This window comes from Fukomys damarensis, unplaced genomic scaffold (genome assembly GCF_012274545.1).
Source record: "Fukomys damarensis isolate Sample0158 unplaced genomic scaffold, DMR_v1.0_HiC HiC_scaffold_1, whole genome shotgun sequence".
Taxonomy (NCBI): domain Eukaryota; kingdom Metazoa; phylum Chordata; class Mammalia; order Rodentia; family Bathyergidae; genus Fukomys; species Fukomys damarensis.
In genome coordinates, this window is record NW_022900913.1 from 5,741,757 (window position 1) to 5,755,022 (window position 13,266).

The 13,266-nt window shown below is 43.7% G+C and overlaps 1 long non-coding RNA gene across 2 annotated transcripts in view; it reads left to right on the top strand.

Moving 5' to 3' along the window:
- Positions 1–317: 317 nt before the first annotated feature.
- Positions 318–13,266, top strand: part of LOC117286332 — a 43,083-nt gene continuing 30,134 nt past the window's right edge. For both annotated transcript variants that reach the window (XR_004517462.1, XR_004517463.1), the window contains exon 1: positions 318–453. This is a non-coding gene — a long non-coding RNA (uncharacterized LOC117286332). The remainder of the gene's footprint in view (positions 454–13,266) is intronic.

Genomic DNA, 13,266 nt, shown 5'->3' on the forward strand with positions numbered 1-13,266 from the left:
AACAGTAATGCATGGACTATTTGCAGCAGTTAGGGTGGAAAACAGTACTTTTGAATAAATTTGAGGGTAACTGAGCATTTTCCATCTCTCTGGGATTTCATTTTGCAATAGGATCTGAGCTGGAGAGAAACCAGACCCTTGCTTGAAGTTTGGCGGAAGGCGGGGTAGGGAGGGGAGGAGAGAATGGGCATGAGAAGGACCAGGGCAAGACTCAGTCTCTTTGTTTTCTCAGGCCTCACGCTGGGCACTTCTGAAATTCCTCAGAGAGAAACAAATGAGCCCTATTCATAAAGCAGATGGAAAGTCAGTCTTCTCATGAAAGTCAGTCTTCAGAAAGGGGCCGAATCTCTTGTGAGCCCTGAACTTAGGAAGGAACAGTTGTACTTTTGGACCGCAGACCTCACTGGGCAGGCATCCTGAATGGCGCCAGGTGATCAGCGCTGCATTCTCGCTGTGAGTCTGAGGCGGGCTTGGGTGTCATCACTGCAGAGTGGGACCTGGTGTCTGCACACTGTGCGGGTCGTAGGTGCTGGGGTTTCTTTTCATTCATTTGGATTTAAAGGTGGTTGGGCATGCTTTCCTGGTTACACACTTTCTGATGCTGCTGAAGCCAATACTTGAAATCTTCGCAAGCAAATGTGGTATAGCATTGCTGATGACTGCTCATCAGGATTCACTTTGAAACGAGTGACAGACAGAAAGAGCAGAGATCCATGGTGATTGTAGTCAGTGTTAAACACCACTAACCCAAAAAGAAAACAAACAGTGGATTAGTAAGAGATTTTAATACAAATAGGTGCAAAGAACAGGCCCGAATTGTAGAATGATTTTTGAAAGACACTTTACATTCTCTAGAGATTGCTAAGTACAGGACTCACCCATTAGCCTCGGACTTGTGATTTTTTCCATTTGGGGATTTTGTTAAAACGTAGTTTATCTTCTTAAACTTTCCTAGGTGATTTCACAGCTGCTTCTGTTTTCCCTATACATTTCTATGAAGCGAACATTGCTCTGATGCTCTGGAATTTAATTTGGATTGGGCGGTTTCTCAAATCCATCAAGGGCATTGGGGCAGGGAATAAGTGCAGTTGCTTTCTCCTCGGAGAGAATAGAGCACGCGATGGTGATAACTGGACGACTGCGATCTGGAGTGGTCCTTACTCTCTACGTGAAAACAGTTCCGTGCTTTCTTGGGTTCCGTATTTATTAGTACATATGAGCCATCGGGATCAATGGGCTTCATTCCGACACATCTGTACACATGTGCAGTCATTCTTTATTGTTGATGGTTGGTTTACATTTTTCTCTAGAAAGGGCTTCCCAGGCAAGACCCAGGTCATAGGCAGGACGCTGCAGTTAGGGATACTGAGAGGAGAGCAAGAGTCCTGGAGGGGCACATTTTGCACCAAAAGCATCATTCTTGAGGTTGACTTTCTTATTGCCATTAAGTATTATTTTTTACTATTTCTGAACTTTCACTGCATGCCATGAAAACAAATGAGGTGAGTGCTGTTTTCAAATCTGTAAGTTTTACTCGGAGAATTTATCCATCCCAGAAGAAAGAATTTTTGCAACATTGTAGTACTGGGAAGTTTTTCTGCCAATCAAGAAAACAGATCAACTTTACGATCCCAGGAGTCACTGAACACTGTCTGAGTCAACAAACTCCTCGTTCGAAGAACACTTGGCTGTGTTCGTCAGTTCTCCGGGACATTTTCCCAAACTGAGCAGACTGCTTTGGAGACTGTACTTGTGAATCCTAGATGGTTGGGGACAAGAATGGCTGAGGTTTGGGCCGAGAAACCAGCCTTGGGACATCCTGGAACTGTGCAATGGGGAAAGATCAGGAAGCACAGTGAGTCCGGAGGACCGCGCTGCGTCCACAGAGGAGGATTCCAGGGGAAAACCTGAAATCTTGTCATTGCAGCAAAATGGGTAGAGCCATTAGGAGAAATACAGCAGAGGCAGACAGACAAGCTGGGCCTGGTGGCAAATGCCTGTATTCCCAGCACTCCTGGAGGATGAGGCAGGAGGACCACTAGGTCCAGCTAAGTCTTAGTGACTCCTTGTCCCCAAATTTTAAAAATTTAACGAGAAGAGGAGGAGGAGGAAAAGGAGCAGAGGGAGGAAGAGAATGAAAAAAAAGAGGAGGAGGAGATATTTTGCCTCATATTTGAGAGCTTAGAAAAAGGAGGAGCTAAAACAGTAAACCTGCGCAGCGTAACAATTAATAGAAATTGACGTGAATGTAGGGGATAAGTGGATAAAAAAGTTGAATTTGATTAATGCACAATATCTACATGTGTAGGAGTATCATATTAACTCCATTCATACATGTTTATCAAAAATTTCAATAAACTTTTTAAATCCTTAAAAATATATTGCTACACCTGCAGGTCAAACCCCTTAGCTGGGAGAGAACAGCTAAGCATTGGTTTCATGAGAACCTTAGGTGAAGGCAAAATTCAAGCATGTATTCCAAAACTGGTTTCCTTGATATTTCATCTGTACTTATCTTTCTTTATTAATATTTCATCAAAGCTTTGCAATGGATAAAGCTAAGACCCTGGGTTATATTTTTACATTGCGTGTGGACTAAGTTTTCAAGTGAAATGGCCACATTTTTTCTAGCAGAAGTAACACTAGATGGATTTCAATGTTAATTCTACAGGGAAGGCTATGTGCTTTGAAGACAATAAAAAAAACCTCTGATTAATGTATTTTTAGATGGCCAGTTAATTTTACTTACTCAGACTCCCATGCAACAAATGGCACTGTGTGAAACTGACCACTTTTCTGCTGAATAAGATCTATCATTCAAAAGAAATATCTGGGGCGTGGTTGGGGTTGAGATGGAGGCTGTCTGGAAAGACAGGGGAACAAATATTTTGTGAAAGCAGCTGACAGCCACACTCAATCCTGACAGAAGAACCTGGAGGTGGCTCTGGCTGGTTTTAGGTCAATCTCCCATGCGGAAGAAGTAAAGCACAGCAAAACGAAAGCAGCAGGAGAAGACAGATGGGTTACATAGTCACGGAGAGCTCGGCAGGCTCCTGGAAGGGTGAAGGGTCTGGGGAATCTCATGTGCCCGGTGGGTTTGATCTAGAGAAGGGGCCTTGGGATGTTCCATTCCTCTCAGCATCCCAGAGGCTGCTCCCAGGTGAGCTGTACACCCGGCTGCCCAGGTGGCTCCGATGATCACTCATCCTCTGAGAAGTGACTACACAGTGGTGGGCTCTAGGAGTCTATGTATTTTTTTTTTTCTGTGTGGAATTCTAATACTTTTCCCTGATTCTTTAAAAAGGCCTGATAATCACCTTTTAAATTCTAGAACAATGCTCAGTAGTTCTCAAAAAATTCTGAGCAAAACATCAACAAAGAAGCATTGGTAGGGCACAAGTCTGGGAGGCAGGGATTGGATTGGTTTGATGTTGCCTCTTGGACCATACTGTGTACACTGCTGGGCAGCAGCATAGAGGCCTGAGACCCTCCACGCCTTCAGCACCGCACAGATGGTCATGGTACGAAGGTGCACCTTACATTCTTTGGCACAGAGGATTTTTGTATCCACTCAACTCTGCTTACTAAGAAGGTCTTCCACCATGTCTTGCCTCCTTATCCACCTTAGTACCACAGGCTGGCTCCTGAGTCTCCAGGACTTCTTTTATAAGAAGTCAGTTTCCACACAAGCTATAAATCCTGCTCCTCATTAACTTTGCTTTGCTTCTTCTATTATCTTCATTCATCACCTCTTTTGTCTATCTATTCCCAGGTGAACAGCTTCTAGTACCATCCTTCTTAAGCACAAGACAGACAAAACACCACAGCCATCTTTGACGTTTATCCCTTCCTGCTTCTTCCCAACAAAACTCTCTCTAAGTGGTTGGCTACTCATTAACCCCTTCACCTTCTTGTCTTCTGCTTGTTGCTCAAATCACCCAAATCTGGCTACTCTCATAATTCATTGAAACTTTCCAAGATCTCCAGTGGTCTTCATGATGCTAATTTCAGTATCTTCCCTTGATTTTCTCAGCACAGCGTTTTCAGCATATTTAGTGCATCTGACCTCCCTACGCACTGTTGCCCTCTGCTCTCAGCGAGACCATCCTCTCTGTGTGTGTGTTTCCCTCTGGCTCTGCAGCTGTTCTCCTCTACTGCAAGACAAAATGATGAGATGGAAAAAGCTCGCTCCTGGTTACTCTAATATTTTCTCTTTCTATTCCATTCCTAGATGTTATCATCTTTCAAAATGAGTTTAAATCATATTCGTACAGTACTGGCCCTCAAATTTAAATATGTGCACGGTGACTAATCAGCTTCCTTTTTGACATGTCCACTTGGGTATTTCACAGGAATTACAAACGGAACACATTTCAATCAGGGCTCCCAGTTTTTATTCCAAGCATCCTCGGAAACGCATTCTCTACGCCCAACACTGTGACTGCTGGAAAAGTCTGCCCAGCTGCTCTCTAAGGCCATATTGGGGTGGGTGGAGGGAGATCGGGGAGAGTAACTCTTCATTCACCAGTCTGTCTTGCATTTATCAATCTTCATTTCTACTCTCTTTTTAAATCTCAGTTCTCTCCACTTCTGTCCGCACATCTGACATGGGAATGAGTTTCCCAAGACCATGTGGACAGTGCAGTGGCTCCCTCGCTGATCTGCCGGTGGCCAACTTCATCCCATTTAGTCTATGTGTCACTTATAAATTTAGCATTTAATACATTCGCAAACCTGACAGCATCACTTTCCTACTTGAACCTGTGCAATATCTCATTATGATTATTTAAAGTCTTCAGCAGACCCTGGCCAGCTTTCTGATTTTGCCTTTGGGTGACATCCTGCCCTGACCTCATGTCCTGCCCCCCGTTTTCCCTCAGGTGTACCCACTTTCCTCAGGGCATTCTCTCTGAGGGGCCACTTCAGGACCACAATGAAACACCCTGGCCTTTATCTCTGGATGCCCTTCTGCTCTCCTTGTCACCGGCCCTGGTCTGTAGTCCTGATCAACAGCACCTCCAAAAGAAACTGAACTGTAGTATAGCAATTTCCACACAAGTATGACTTTATGATATTAGAATTTAAAACCTAGGAATGAATTCACTAGGATTTACATTGCATCCTTGATATGTAGCAAAGTATGGACATCCTTTCATTTTACCATGGAAGAGCAAGCGAGGGGGAGGCGTTAGGAAAGCAAGAACCTCGCACTTGGGAAGGGGACATTTCAATCTGCAGAGGTGTCTGGATATAATTATAATCAGTAGGAGCGCTACTGGCACATTTCAGGAAGCACATTCTTCAATGTAGATCATTATTTCTCACAGGGAAGACTTGTAGCAAACCTATCCCTTTCACCTTAATAGTACTCTGGGTCCTGCCTTTGTTTGTATTTTAACAAGCAAGATATCTCTAAACACTTCCACGCCTCCTCCAGAGGGATGCTATTAGCCATGGTGGTGACTGAAGTTCTTCACAGGAACAAGCCCGGTAAATTATACGTGGTGGTTTGGAGCCTCTAAGAAAGAAGTTTGAAGCCAAAAGTCCTCCGATATTTTACTCCAAAGGATTTCTGTAGGTTCTGACAAAAAGCCAAGGTTCACATGCAGCACTGGAAGTGTGGAGGTCTAGCTGAACTGTTCTCAGCCAAGGCCGCTCAGAGCCTCAGAAAAATCCACGAGGCACCTGGGTATTGGTAAATGAGTGTGTCCCCAGGATGACTGTAGCTAATAGTAGAAATAATAGTTTGTAATGTGCTGCTCAATTTTTGCATTACAAGAGTATAGTTATTAAAGCACGTAAGATTTGAATAAACATTGGAGCTCACAGGGTTTTGGGGCTGAAATTTAGATTGGGTGACCCTTTGTTTCCAGTTTACACCATGAGGAAGCCCAGCTTCTCTCAAGACTGTGGAAAATTCTAGCTAAGTCAGGAGTTCAATATCAGGAATCCATTCTGCTGCTAAGTGTAAGTCATGTTCTCCAGCCGTTTCCCACTCCACTCTGACCAGGAACAAGCTGCCTTCAGAGAGAGTTACTTACAACCATTCTTAGCTGACGTAGTGATAGGGTACAGTTCTCCTGCCTGATGGTGGGAGGACTAGAGCAGAGGATGTGGCCTCAAAACCTTAGCTATGTACTTGACTGGTAGAGGTTTGTATTCTCTGACTTCTACAAGCTTCTTCACATTGTGTATCAAACAACTAATCTAAAATGAACCCACACACACTTGAGTTTGAGGACTGGTAGGACTGCTTAATATATTGGGTAAATTATTTTAAGGCTAACTGTGGCTTTAAGAAGGGGGAAATGAAAATGAATAGCATTATGTAAGAAAGCATGAAGGCTTAGACAAAAAATGCCACTGGTTTTATATTAAGTTATTTCCACATAAAAGTGATTTCAAGAACTACAGAGAGCATCTGACATGAGAAGTAAAATGGAGTTGTAGCATATTAAAAAAAAGACTTCTGCAAAGCAAAGGAAACAATCAATAAAGTGATGAGACAGCTGGCAGAATTGGAGAAAATTCTAATTTATTGCTATGCATCTGACAAAAGGCTGATAGCTAGAATATATAACGAAGTAAAACAACTCAATAGGAAAAAGCAAGTAAACTGATTTTTTTTAATGGGCAAACTATTTGAATAGACAGTTTTCAAGTAAGACATATAAACAGGTTAATGAGAAAATGATACACCAATATATGTATGAAAAAATGCTCAGAATCATTAATCATCAAAGAATGCAAATCAAGACTAGAGTGAGTTATCACATTACTCCATTTAGAATGGTTATTGTCAAAAAGAAAAAAAAATATAAGGAATGCTGGCTTGGGTGTGGAGAAAGGGGATCTGGGGCAGGAGTATAGGTTAGCCCTAACATTACAGAAAACAGTATGGATGTTCCATATATATATATAGAAATACGATATGATCCAGCAATCCCACTGCTGGGCACATATCCAGAAGAAATGAAATCAGTAAGTGAAAGAGGTGCCTGTATTCCCATGTTTATTGCAGCACTATTCACCATAGTTAAGGTATGGAATCAATCCAAGTATCTATCAGTGGGTGAATTGATAAAGAAAAATATGATATATTTACACAACAGAATAACTCAGCCATAAATAAGAATGGAATTCTGTTACTTGAGTCAGTGTGGATGAGACTGGAGGCACCAGAAAACAAGGGCTGTATGATCTCATGCATATGTGAAATCAAAATATAGCTGATCATTTAGAAGTTAAAGCAGAACTGTGGGTAGGAGAGGCTGGAGAGGGGCCAGAGGCGGTTTGAGGAGAACAACATCTTGGGTACTAAGTCACAGTTGGGGGGAGTGAATTCTAGTATTGTAGTCACAGTGGGGTGACTACAGATAACAATAATATAGTATATATTTCAACATAGCTACAGGGTAGAACCTGAGTGTTCTCGCAACAATAAATGTTTAAGGTGTTGGTAAAGTTAAGAGCCTAATTTGAATATTACACACGATATATATGAACCAAAATTGCATCCTTCCCTTGTAAGTATGCACAATGATTACATCACCTAAAAATGAAACAAAACGGTAAAAAAAAGTGAGACTTCCTCGGCACCCTGCTCTGCCCTGAGCTTCCACCTTCTTTCCTGGACAGGCCGCTGATGAGGTCCCTCCAGGGAGAAGGGAGCTCCCCTTCGAAGCCACAGAAAACAACGGAGCCTCTCACCTCCACGCAGAATCTCAGTCCCTCTGGGCTCTGTGTCTGGTGCAATTCCAGTCGAAACCGTCTCCCAACTTATTTTCAGTATCACAACCTTGCCAGCTGCCAAGTGGATAAATGACTTTTAGCTGAATCTACCTTTACGTATAACATCACTAGATAAAAGGTAGCTTATTTGTTTTCCTCTATAGTTCAGTTGTCAAATTCTATCCCAGATTTAGTTTTAAAATAGAGATTTAAAAAAGACTTTGTAGTTGTTTCCTTCTTCGTATCTTTCCAAAAATTTCCTTGCGTGAAACTGAAGTCCCAGAGCGGCAATCATAGTTCCCATAGCTGAGCCAGCTCTGCTGTATGTAAAGGCTCTGAACAGTGGGATTGGAGACCAGAGCTTCGGGCCTCTGCCTCATCTCTGGGGTCTGAGTTGAAAAACACGTGAGTGTAATGCATGACTTGACATCACAGATAAAATCCATGATTTGTAAATCGTGTGGGAAACTGCAAGGGATGGAGCGCTTCCCAGCTCTGTTCCTTACCATAACTGCATAAAGGGGAACCCGATAGTCCTATCCAGTGCAGACCTGTTTAAACCACGTGTAAGAAGAGACCTTGACTTTAGAAATAATTATATTTGTGTCATTATTTGGTGGAGGGGTTGAGGGAAGGGAAGGGGAATGGGAAAAAATGTGATCCAAGATATATCATGTACAGGTACAGATTCCCAACGTTGGATCAGATCATAATGAAGACCTAAAATGTACCCATAAACTTAAAGAGTAAACAAATCAAAAATAAGTTCTCTAACACTCATGGTGCGTAGCTGTACATTTTCACTGTGGGTACAACACAGTCAGTCCATGTCCACAGCATGACGGATTCCAGACATCCCCAACTGAGCCTGAACCAGCTTGACCCCACAAGGCTCACCCTGCAGGCCACCATCCTTTCCTTGTGTCCAGTGGTGAGTCTGAACCTGCTGCCTCCCACCAGCTCCTGGTCTCTAATGGAGCATTCTTGGTGCTGGGACTTTGCACATTCCTGGGGCTTGGTTTCTTTGGAGTCACTTTGGAGTCTGTATTTCCCTGTATTTCTCATTTCTCAGATCCACAGAATTATTCTGGTTCTCCTTTGCTTTTGACTTTTTCTCCCACTCTCATCACCTGGTAACCAGACTGTTGCAAGAGTTCCTTAACTCACCCCAGTGTGACTCTCAGTCTTCCAGCTTGCCTCCCAGCCTCCTCTTCCCTCTTCCCTCCTCTTCTCTGATCCAGGCTTACCTGATCTGCTGCAGCCAGTTTTGAATTCCATTTTTAACATCAAAGGAATTGGGATCATTTTTAGCAAACTCCTAAATTTATCTCTATCTTTCCTGATTCTTCCTTCCAACAAATTTTGGCCTCGGGTGCACTGATTAATCTGTGGTCCTGCAAGATGCCAAGTGAGCTTTGTTTGTCCCGTTCTCTATTCTTTAAGCCTTTCCCTTCCTGTTATTGCATAATCTATGTTTTTCGTACCTTTCAAGTCTATCCAGCCTACATAGCCCTGTTCTCCTTGGCCTTACTCATCCTTCTCTTCGGAGCCCTGCATCACTGCCTGCTCCATTCCGTGTGCTTTCCAGACATGCTTGGGCTACTCAGAAAGCCAAGGACAGGAATTATAGGAAATGAGAAAGCAGGTGTTACCAGAATCCCCACCATGGGCCCTGGTTTATGTGAGCCACTACAGCAGAATGTTAACTAGAGAATAAAGACAGGAAGTAAGATGTAGAGAAAAGGCTGGGTCATGCACAAGGTCAGTGCTGTTCTAGACAGCAAAGACAAAAAAGCACATTGAGCTTGCTCCTATTTATTGGGTTCATAGAGAGTTTCAGGTGTCTCAGAGGGTGGCAGTAATCCTAAATTGATGGAGAAATTAAAATCGAAGGAAATATCAGATGACTCAGAGGGTGGCGGTAATCCTATGACTATGAGGATCTTATGCTGATAAGGATCTTAAATCAATGAGGAGCTTACCTTGACTAGGATGATGATAAGATAAGGAAAATGTCCTTATAACAGTAGGTGGGATGAGTGAAACTCATAAGGAATTTGTCCCTCCCCAGGAGAAATTTTTCTCTTTTTGTATTACTACTTGGGTCTCAAAGAACCAGAATGTCTTCAGTGGACGACAATCGTGCCCTTGAGCATCACAGCATCAGGGAACCATTGACGCCTCAGCTGTGAGCAGAGGCAAAATGGAGTTGTTTTGGCATGCCGTAGCTGGCCTGCGGGCAAGAACAAGGCATCCTATAGTCGTAATCATAATTTAATTGTGAAATTTTTCCCCAATAATTATGGAGAAAGACTCCCAAGAAGGCATTGTCTGCATCACCAGGGGATTCAGACACCCTGACCCAATCCGGGGATGAGGTGTTACAGCTCCTCCTCTTCATCATCAATCTGTGCTGCACTTCATTAGCTTAATATGTGCTTATTAGGCTCCTAATATGGTGTAGGCACTTGGCAAGGTACTGCAGTTATAAAGTAAATCCTTCAGACACCCAGTCCTGGGGCACTTATGATACTAAATCAAGTGAAGAGGTAATTGAACAGAGTATGAACGGGGTGCTGGGATATTGGATTTGGGCCAGACATCTCAAGGTTCAGGTTCCTGCTTTAACACTTCTTATTTCTGCCTCCGAAATTATCTGTGCACAGTTGTCCCTCTGGTAGAGAAAATTAGTTGTTTCTCTGTCCTAGGAGAGCTGTGAGAATCAATGTGAGAATGGATCAGCACCTAGTCCAGTCCCATCACCGCATCAGCACAGCAGTGGCCACACGGGCGCTTGTCACTCAGTCCCTAGGTACAGCAAGATGCCTGTGACTGCGTAGGACTGGAAGGAAGGGGCAGAGAGAGTATCCCATCAGGGGTAAAGTGCTGGAGGAATAGAGGACGATTTGAAAATTTAAAAGTGCTTTCTTGTTGTTGCCATTCTGAGCACTTGTTTTCCAGAAAAATTAATTTATGAAGGATTTGAGACAGCACTGAAGAGAGTGAAGGTGGTGAATCCACATTCACCTGTAGAGCACAGGGTATTTAGGCAGCAGAGTTGTAGCTGGACAATGCTGTTTCAAGAAAAAAATTCCATATTCTTGTGTAACCCCTGTTTCGAAATTTTAAGGATTGAATGTGGATTGCCCAGTCTGTAGAAATCCATTCTGTGTTAAAAAAGATATTCACCTCCACCCCTGACTCCCTCCCACACACACTTATGACAACAAAATTATTACACATCAGCACAGCGGAAGTCAGGGACAGCACCATCCTCCTGAGGACACAAGGACTGTGGAAAGGAAGAGAGAAGACATTAGCCTTGCTTGTCCTACTCCTGGAAAAGCCAGAAACCCAAGTCATACAGTAATGTGTGAGCTGAATATTCAGTCTCCTAAGACTTGGACTCCTGCCTTGAGAGAAGTGGAGAAGGAGCAGCCCTCAGAGAGACAGAAACTTTTGACCTAATGCACTCATTTATTGATAAGACGATGAATTTAGCTGTTTTGTCATAGATAGTTTTCCTAGACCCCAGTGGGCAAGAGCTCAGAAGGATGGGAAGTTAGGTTCTGACTTAAATTTGCTGGTCAGGAAAGTGGCTAGTTGAGTTACCCATCATAGGGTTGTGACAAACTTGCAAATCTTAAAGCAGTGACAAGAACAAGAGAGAGTGTGTCATTTGTACACCCAAACACTAGGCTGAGGTGTATTTATTTTATTTTATAACTTCACCTGACAACCAGATAGCCTCCCTAAAGTAAAAATAACCTCCTTTGTCATCTTATCATAGTTCGTTTCTCGCCTAATATTTAGTTGGATGGTTTTGTTTCTGACATGATGTATTTGGAAGCAGAGAGCATGACACAATAGTTCAGGGAGAAAGAGGAGATAAATGGGGGAAAAGTAGAGACAGCCCCAGTTGTTATTGCCATCTCATGAGTTGTGTGACCGTTAGTTGTGATGCATCTTGACTGAATTAGAAAATGCCTCACCGAGGAGTAAAGTATACCTCTGTGTGTGTCTGCAAAAATGTCCAGAGATGATTGAGGTATAGATCAGCAAACCGTGGGGGACGCACACGCAGACTGTAGGTGGGACAAACCAATAAATAGTCTTGTAACCTATTGGAATGAAAGGGGAAGAAGAAAGCACCGTTGTGCCTGAGCAAGTGCATCTTGGGCTACTGTCATCAGCTGTGGAGATCAGATGCCAGTTTTGTTGGCCTTTCAGTGCAGGCTCACACCAGACTCTCCAGGGAGCTTCTGAGTCTTCAGTCTTAGCCTGGAGTTGCATCCTTGATCCTTCTTGTTGTGTGGCTTCTTGTTCTTCTCCTTGGACTGAGTAGCTACTAGAACCTCAGGTCTGCAGCTTGTAGACAGCTGTTGTGGGCTCTCCCACCTCTAACCCTGTGAGCCTATGTAACAAACTGTGTGTGTGTGTGTTTGTGTGTGTGTGTTTCTGTTTATTTTGCTTCAGTAGAGAACCTTAACCAATACAAATTGTAGATATTTTAAGTGTTCTGCACCGCTGCTATGCATTATTCTTCTGGACTCCGCAAGTCCAGAAAAGTAGCTGGAGAAGAAAACTTGGAAATATGAAGCAGGGTTGCCATTCAGTTTAGCCAGCATCCTCCCAAGTCTTCAATGTGTTCAGCACACATGAGTCCTAGGGGGAAAGCTCACTGTACACTTATCTTTCAAGGACAGTTTGCCCATGACAATGTGAATGTAGGGATTTATCTTTCGTGAAATGGGCTGCATTGTGGTTCCTAAACCCAAGGTTGGTAGGTAATCACTGAGAATGACATGATGTGGGCTGGGCTCTCCTCAGCACAGGCAGGAGAGACCTTAAGACCCTGCCCACCACCTACCCTGCCACCTTTCCAAGACCCTTCCCATCTCAAGCTTACGCTGATTTGAAACTTCTATGGTTAGAACGAGTATCAATCTCAGCATGGAAATGGGTAGAGATTTGTTCACCCAGGTGACAGAAGATGGGAGGGTCCCAGAGAGAATGGGGAGGACTTCAAGGTCCTGGCAGAAAGGACAGCCACACAAGACGGGGTGGGGACTAGAGAATATGGGGTTTCTGGAGCTCGGAAAGCAGGGTGCCAACCAGAGGCAGACAATACGGGCATTCATTCTGGTGGAGCTGGAGCTAGGATGAGATGCCCACTGCAGAGGTAACACCTGCGGCAGGGGGAAGACACTAACACGGCGGCTTCACCCTCTGTCGGTGCTATAGTCTCTCCATTGTCCAAAGCAAGCCAGCAGCCTGAGGGAACAGGATTTATCCCTAACAGCAAAGACCAAGAAGCAGCCCGGATGAGAAAGTGTTTACTGAGTGTTCACGAAGTCCAAAGCAAGGACCAGGCAGCACCTGGAGCCACTGTGGAGGCAGGCTGCAAGAAGCCTAAGACTGGAGATGAGTCACACAGAGGAGATCACACAGGAAGCGCAGACACCACAGAAGTGATACCACATTCAGGGCAAGGAAACAAACATAAGAATTTGTAAAAAAAAAAAAGGGGGGGGG